Source organism: Egretta garzetta, unplaced genomic scaffold, assembly GCF_000687185.1.
Source record: "Egretta garzetta isolate BGI_Z169 unplaced genomic scaffold, ASM68718v1 scaffold98, whole genome shotgun sequence".
NCBI lineage: Eukaryota > Metazoa > Chordata > Aves > Pelecaniformes > Ardeidae > Egretta > Egretta garzetta.
In genome coordinates, this window is record NW_009260611.1 from 1,466,948 (window position 1) to 1,474,768 (window position 7,821).

A 7,821-nucleotide genomic window follows, 5' to 3' on the forward strand; every position below is an offset into this window, starting at 1 on the left:
CAGCCCCATGCCCCCCATTCGCCTGCTTCCACTGGCTGGTTTGCTCCCCCATCGCCACATGAAAGCAGAATTGTGGATTTAATTTCATGAACCTGGAAGATGTAACGCAACGTCTGCAAGCACCTCAAAGGCTTTCCTCTGTTTTTATATACAAGCAAAGGAAACAGAGGTACCCAGGCACCGTGTGCAAATGCTGGCCTGTGTGACACGGAGTCAAGCTCACTTTCAGAAAGGCAGCAAGCTCAAATTCAAAGCCAGTCTACCCAGGAATTTATCTGGTTGGATTCCTATCTGTGGGCAGCTGCTTCTAAAATGGAGGATAATGATTGAGCGCTTAAAATAAAGATTTTTAAGCACATGCCCTGATGAGGATTTTTCTGCAAGAACCAGCCATGAAAACTAGAGACAAGGAACTGGTCACAGCAGCAGGTGAGACAGAGTGATCCGTGACAGTATGTAAAAATCACTGATAACAGGACTGACCCTAAACTGCTAAAAAAAATTTTATCTATTGAAAAGATCACAGGCAGGACAGTGGGGAATTATGATGGTTTAAACTGACTGGGAGCAAAAACCTGCCCCCTTTTTGTGTCTGAAATAGTAATTTTCTCTTCCCTGATGTAATCTTACCACAAAATATTATAGTAAAATAAACAATTGTTCATATCAGCTCCAGCTCGCACATGCCTGACCTCCCGTTCCCTTAATTTCCTGAATGGGTGAGTCAAGGCAGGGTGGGCCGACCTGGACGCTGAGGCACAGGAGGGCATTCCCGGCTACGTGCTTAGTAGGTTGGTGGAAAACAGCATCAACACGGCAAAGAAGTTACTGCAGAAAGGATGACATGATTAGACTTTTAGTCTCCTGCTTAGAACAGCTAATTAAAAATTAGCCCAAATCACACGTAAGTTACTTGTTTATATATATACTTGTTCAACAGAAAACTAGAGTCAAAATTATTTTACTGCTAATGTTTTAAAACACTTTAAAACTTACAAACAGCAAGATGGAAGAGGTGGAACAAAGAAGCCCATATAATTTGGTCTGAAACAGGCCACGGTCCCCACGGGTGCCGGGAGGGGATGCCAGGAGGTGGTACCCCCACCCACTCCCACCGGTAGCATTGCTGCTCCCATCTGAAATCCTCACCTTTTGAGGCTCGCCAGCAATTTCTGGTTAACACATCAGCGGTAAATGACAGGTTTTTTGGCTGTTTTTTTTTTTATATTATGCTGTTACAATCTTTAACATTTGCTTATGGGAGAAAACCATAGGGCCCTACAACGGGCTTCCAAGAGCCCCTACAGCTGCTCACCAGGGCTGGGCTCTGGTGGATGTGGCCCCTCTGCGGCGCGGTGCCCCTCACTTGCCTCCAGCCGAAAGCAAAAGCAATGCCACAGCCTTTGCACACAGCAGCTCCTCCACCTGTTCCTGCAGCAGAAGCAATATTGTATTTTATTTTCATAGAATCTTAGAATCGTTAAGGTTGGAAAAGACCCTTAAGATCAAGTCCAACCATTCATCTGCCCACCCCCATTTTTTTTGCGAAGTATTTTGTTGGTGTTTGCTCAGAGTCTTCCAGAGGGTCAATGGATTTTATACAGGAAACGTGCACTTCACTACAATGTACTGCTGTGTTATGAAATCTGGCCATAAAGAAGAATTTGCACTTGGTCTCTTTGGCTCTGGCTCTTTATTAGGTGATGGAGTGGGAAACTGCAAACTAGTTTCAATGAGTGAGCCTTTTTCTTAGAGCTGCTCATGGACTTCCAGCAGCTGCAGGATATACTCCTGGCTGCAATTATTTCCTCAGTTTGCAGTATGTGGAAACCCAGGTTCAGAAACAGCTGAAAATGCTGCCACCACCACACTGCAAGCTCTTGCAATATTGTTCTGGATGGGGATTACTTCCTAACAGCTTTTTGTTGGGGGGGTTCCTCCCAGCTGAGGAACCATCATCTATTTGTAAGGTCTGTGAAGCGGGTGCTGACGCTGGCCGAGACGGCTCTGTGCAGAGCCCTGAGTTCAAGCCAGGCTAAAGAAGTCCCTGCCAGTACCCTGCCCGATGGAAAAGTCAAAGAGTGCACCAAGAAAAGAAGATGATGTATGAAGCTGGGACTGGCCTTGTAAATACCATTCCCTCCTTTAGATTGAAAGGGACAAATTCAGAGGTGATGAGTTGTATTGGGTTTGCGTGGCCAGGTTTTCATAGTGGGGGTACTACAAGGGTGGCATCTCTGAGAAGCTGCCAGAAGCTTCCCCCATGTCCGACAGAGCCAATGCCATCCGGATCCAAGATGGCCCCATCGCTGGCCAAGGCTGAGCCCATCAGCAATGGTGTTAGCACCTCTGGGGTAACGTATTTAAGAAGGGGGGAAAAAAAAAAGAAAAAAAAGCCCTGCACAATTACAGCCAAAGAAAGGAGTGAGAGTATGTGAGAGGAACAACTCTGCAGGCACTGAGGTCAGTGCATCAGGAGGGCAGGAGGTGCTCCAGGTGCCAGAGCAGAGATACCCCTGCAGCCCCTGGTGCAGCCCATGGTGGGGCAGGCTGTCCCCCTGCAGCCCATGAAGGTCCATGGTGGACCTGCAGCCCAGGGAGGACCCCATGCTGGAGCAGGGGGGTGCCTGAAGGAGGCTGTGACCCCGTGGGAAGCCCACACTGGAGAAGGAAAAAAAAGCCCATGGGAAGGACCTACGCTGGAGCAGTTCATGGAGGACTGTCTGCCGTGGGAGGGACCCCAGGCTGGAGCAGGGGCAGAGAGTGAGGAGTCCTCCCCTGAGGAGGAAGGAGCAGCAGGGACAGCGTGTGATGAACTGACCCCAACCCCCATTCCCCATCACCCTGCGCTGCTCAGGGGGAGGCAGGAGAGAAAACTGGGAGTGAAGTTGAGCCCAGGAAGAAGGGATGGGTGGGGGGGAAGGTATTTTAAGATTTAGTTTTTATTTCTCATTAACCTACTCTGATTCTGATTGGTAATAAATTAAACTAATTTCCACAAGTTGAGTCTCTTTTGCCCATGACAGTAATTGCTGAGCAATCTCTCCCTGTCCTTATCTCGACCTACAAGCATTTCATTCTATTTTTAGTCCCCTGCCCAGCCAGGGTCAACCCACCACATGAATAAAGGGTGGGCAAAGTTGCAGATACTGCAAGCCTGGGTATAAAAATTCATGTAACCAGAATGATTTTAACTTTAAGGAGCCCAGAAGAATATACAAGTTATATGAGCTTAGCCTCACCCCTGAATTTGGTGCAACACCTGGAGGCTAATTTGCCATCTGTTTGCTTTCAGCAGAGCTATAGAACAAAATGGTTTGCAATACCTTGCTGCAGCGAGCGGCCCGTGCCGGACAGCACGCCTGTCCTACGGGGGCTGGAACAAGAGCAGGTCAGAACCTAGTTCTGGTTTTTGCTAAAACCAGTCCTGAGACTGCACTAGAGATCTGTCACCTTCCTTTTCCTTTTTGCTATTTGTGAGCACAGGGGGAATGTTAACTGGCAGGAGAGTGGACACTTTTCTAACCAAGGCACCATCAAAGGCTGAGGAAGAGCACATTTGCCAATCCAGCCGTGCTGAACTGTGAAATGAAACTGTACTGCCTGCCCTCCGACCTTCCCTGCGTGGAAGGGAATATTCTGCAGCCTCACCGACTGCCCTCACGCATCCTGGGTGCGATCCGCAGATCCACATGCCTCAGTCCTCGCTTAATTTTTTTCCCACCTGCATGTCTGGATGCAAAACACAGCCTTGCCTCCTGCCCCCCCCGGGCGGAGCAGCCCTGTGCGGGCATCGCCGCGCGTGAAACCCAAGGCCAAAGGCTGCCCCCACCTTCTGTCCCGCCGCATGCCCGGCTTCAGCAGCAAAATGAGCGCCCTGCAAGAAGCAACCTTCAGCACGGCGCGCCCGGCGGGCAATCGCGCTCCTCCGCTCCCTGAGAGCGGGTTCGCCTCGGCTGGCGCAGCCCGGGAGCCGGCAGCCACCACCATGCAGCAGCGAGGGGTGGAAACTGTGGGAAGCTGAAAGAGATGCATCAGCACGGCCGAAGGGGAAGAGAGGACACGATGCAATGCAGGACGTACAAAACTACCCAAAGATCAGCTACAGAAGGTAAACAGATCCTAGAAAAGAGTAAAATGCCTATAAAGAGTAAAACGCACATCTGCTAGGAACGTGTGGGGCCAATGACAGCGGGATCTCTCTCATAAAACGCTTCTGAAAGCAGTTTTTAAGTAAGTCTGATTCAGGTATGCAGGTGATTTATATGTTTGCACTCAAAATAAAAGATCTCAACATTTTCTTGGCTGGCAAGTTTTGATCCCCTCCTTAGAGCTTAAGATACTTTTCCTTTTTGAATGAACCCAGCCATGCCGGACACACTTTAGTTCAAACCGACCCGTCAGAACACACTTCACGAGCCCCAAATGCAGAAAGGCAGCAGAGCGGGCGCGCTTGAGGGCCTGCCTGCAGCCAGCAGCACCTTTGGTGATGTATCTCCACCGGGACCAGCTTGCTGCAGTGGACCTTTATTTACCTCCTCCTTTGCTGGCTGATCCCGCTACACCGGCCGGTAGTGAACAGCTCAGACCTGTAATTATAATTTAAATACTGTAAACTTCCAGCTGAGCAAGCCAACAACATTTATCACTTGGTAAGGTGCAGTTCCTGTAAAGAAGGATGCTCGCTTCAGAATCCTCCACCATTTTCACTATGCATTTTTGCACTAACCAGAGGTATTTTTATTTGACATTGTAACAAATTTATAAATCGATTTAATTTTTCTCTCTCTTTCTAGAAATGTTTGAAAAAAAAACTACACCTTTGACCAGCTCAAGAGCATATGCAGGGACTAGGAAAACCTCCTGAAGACACACTCCTCTTAGCATATTAACCCAGGTTTCCAACACCCAGCTGTGGCTATATAAATTGAAGATACACATGGACTTTGCATGGGGCTTCACAGAAGCATTTTGCAGATTGACCTTGAAGGTAATGAAGCTGTGATATGACATGTTCAAAGAAAAAGCTGGGATGGGGACTTTCCTAGGCGGATCTTACCTGACTCTGGACAGTTGTTCTGTGGCCCTTGAGCCACCTAAACTGTGCTTTACCCAGAAGAAAAGCAGCTATCTTTAAATGTATACATTTTGTTGGACACTGTCCTGTATGGAAGACTTCACATGCAACGTTAAAACATAAAAAGAGAGAGACCTGCCAGCAACAAGGCACAGTGGCACAGGACCCTTCTCCCTTTTCTGTCCTTACTCCAACCCACAGCCTCCCCTCCTGCCACACCAGCTTGAAACTTTTCAAACCTGGCATCTGCAAAGCCAACCCTTCACCGTAATTTAGCCCTTTTGGTCCTAACCATCCATGCGTTTTAGTTCTCCTCTTCCCTCACTCCGCCAAGCCCAGGACTTTCGGCATGGCACTGCTCCGGCCACTTTCCCTCCAGCTCCCCAGCAGCTGGTTTTCCACACCTGACTTTCACCGTTTCGTCCCCTGGGTTTCTGTCACATTGGATCGACAAGCAACACAACCACAAAAGCATCTGTGCACACCCTGAAGGTGGGACCAGGCAAGGGCTGTTTTGGAGAACCATCGGATGCCATGGGTCAGGACGCAGCAGGTCAGGGGGCCGCGCGCCAAGCATCCCTCCTGTGGGACCTGTGCGTGGATTTTGGGAGGCAGAGAAGAGGCAGACCTGCTCAGGCCAACAGGAAAAGCCATGGAAGATGCATATGCACTTGGGGCATTAGCACCACGGCTGTGCTGCTGGGCAGTGAGAGTAGGTCCAACCTCCACCACACAGGAGCCAAGCCAACCCTCCATGTACAGCCCTCTCCTAGAAAAGCCACCCATTATGGACATCTTCATCCCCACCATGTTGCCAGTGCCCAGCCTCTTACAAACAGCTTCCAGCCCCTGCAGGAGGGATGGTATTTCAGCAGCCCCGCTGGTGACAGCCCTGAAAGTGGAGCAAGACATGAAGGCCACAGCTGCTGCCAAACACCCCAGCACTCCTGAACAGCGAGAAAATATCAGTTTGGCTGCCGCGTGCCCTGCCAAGACATGTTACAGGACTACTGATTGCCCCAAATGACCTCCACAAAACACCTACTCTTTTCCAAACAGTGGTTGCTGCCAGATCCAGCGTGTCCTTCCACTGCGAGCTGGTTTATTCACGTTTCAATTGCTCAGAGATTCATCTACAGACCGGTAATTTGTCATCTGCCTCTGCAGATGAAACCACATCCCCTCAATCCCGCTGGTGGGTGCTGGCAGCCTGTTGGCAGCACGCTGGCAGCTGGCCCTTGGACAAGAGACACAGGTCTGCTGCAAAATGCTGCCTTCTTGGGGATTCAGGAAGGAGAAACGTGGATCAGTCACCTTATTTCATCGCCTGAGTATGTTGCCACTATAGAAATACTCATACGAGACACATTCATTCTCATTGGCTACGTGCATTGCCTATCAGATGGGATGTGTCCTACTCCCAGTCTGTCCTGGGGTGGTCCAATGTTAACATGTCGAGGGAGGTTATCCTCCCCCTCTACTATGCCCTGGTGAGACCCCACCTGGAGTACTGTGTCCAGTTCTGGGCTCCCCGGTTCAAGAAAGATGAGGAACTCCTAGAAAGAGTCCAGAGGAGGGCAACTAGGATGATAAAGGGACTGGAGCGTCTCCCCTGTGAGGAAAGGCTGAGGGAGCTGGGCTTGTTCAGCCTGAAGAAGAGAAGACAGAGGGGACCTCATCAATACATACAAATATCTTAAGGGTGGAAGTCACGAGGATGGAGCCAGACTCTTCTCACTGGTGCCCAGCGACAGAACAAGGGGCAATGGGTACAAACTGAAACATAAGAGGTTTCAGTTGAATATGAGGAAAAACTTCTTTACTTTGAGGGTGACAGAGCACTGGAACAGGCTGCCCAGGGGAGTTGTGGAGTCTCCTTCTCTGGAGATATTCAAAGCCCACATGGATGAAGTCCTGTGTAACATGCTCTAGGTGAACCTGCTTTAGCAGGGGGGTTGGACTGGATGATCTCCCAAGGTCCCTTCCAACCCTTGCCATTCTGTGATTCTGTGAACCCAGCATGCTTGCAGCATGCCGCAGCCAGCCGAGCTGCTCACCCGGGGTGCATCCGCAAAGCGTGTCCTTATCTTTTGCATTCTTTTCTATATTTAGGAGCTTCACGTGTACACAACAGCCAGGCAAAGCACGGGAAGGCCAAGGAAATATCAAGAGAAGTTTTGACTTCAGGAATCCCTCGGGACTGTCAGCAAGTCACAGGGAGGAGCTACAGGAGTAGCTAAAATAATGCGGGTGTGATGGCAGCTGTATCTGCAATGGTTCTGCCCCAAGGAGCAAATGGACCTCTAAAGGCATACTCGAGCTCATCACCTTGGGTAGCGTTTTGAAAGTCCCACCTGCAGAAGCAACTCGGGCATTAGCAGCTCTTTAGGCTCCCAAGTCACCCACGTGCTCCTGAGCATAAGGTAAGAAGGGATCCCTCTCGAGGTACAAATACTGATATTATAGTACCTGTTGCGTTACCCAGGTGGAAATCGTTCCAGTGGATTTCACCCATCCTCATAGTTTTTTTTTCTGCAAATGCTTCTACACACATACAAAGGTAATGCAATCATACATCCACTGAAGTGAAATTTTAACCATAGAATCATAGAATCATAGAATCACTTTGGTTGGAAAAGACCTTTGAGATCATCGAGTCCAACCTTTAACCGAACCCTGACATCCCACCACTAAACCATGGCCCTAAGCACCTCATCTATCCTTCTTTTAAATACCTCCAGGGA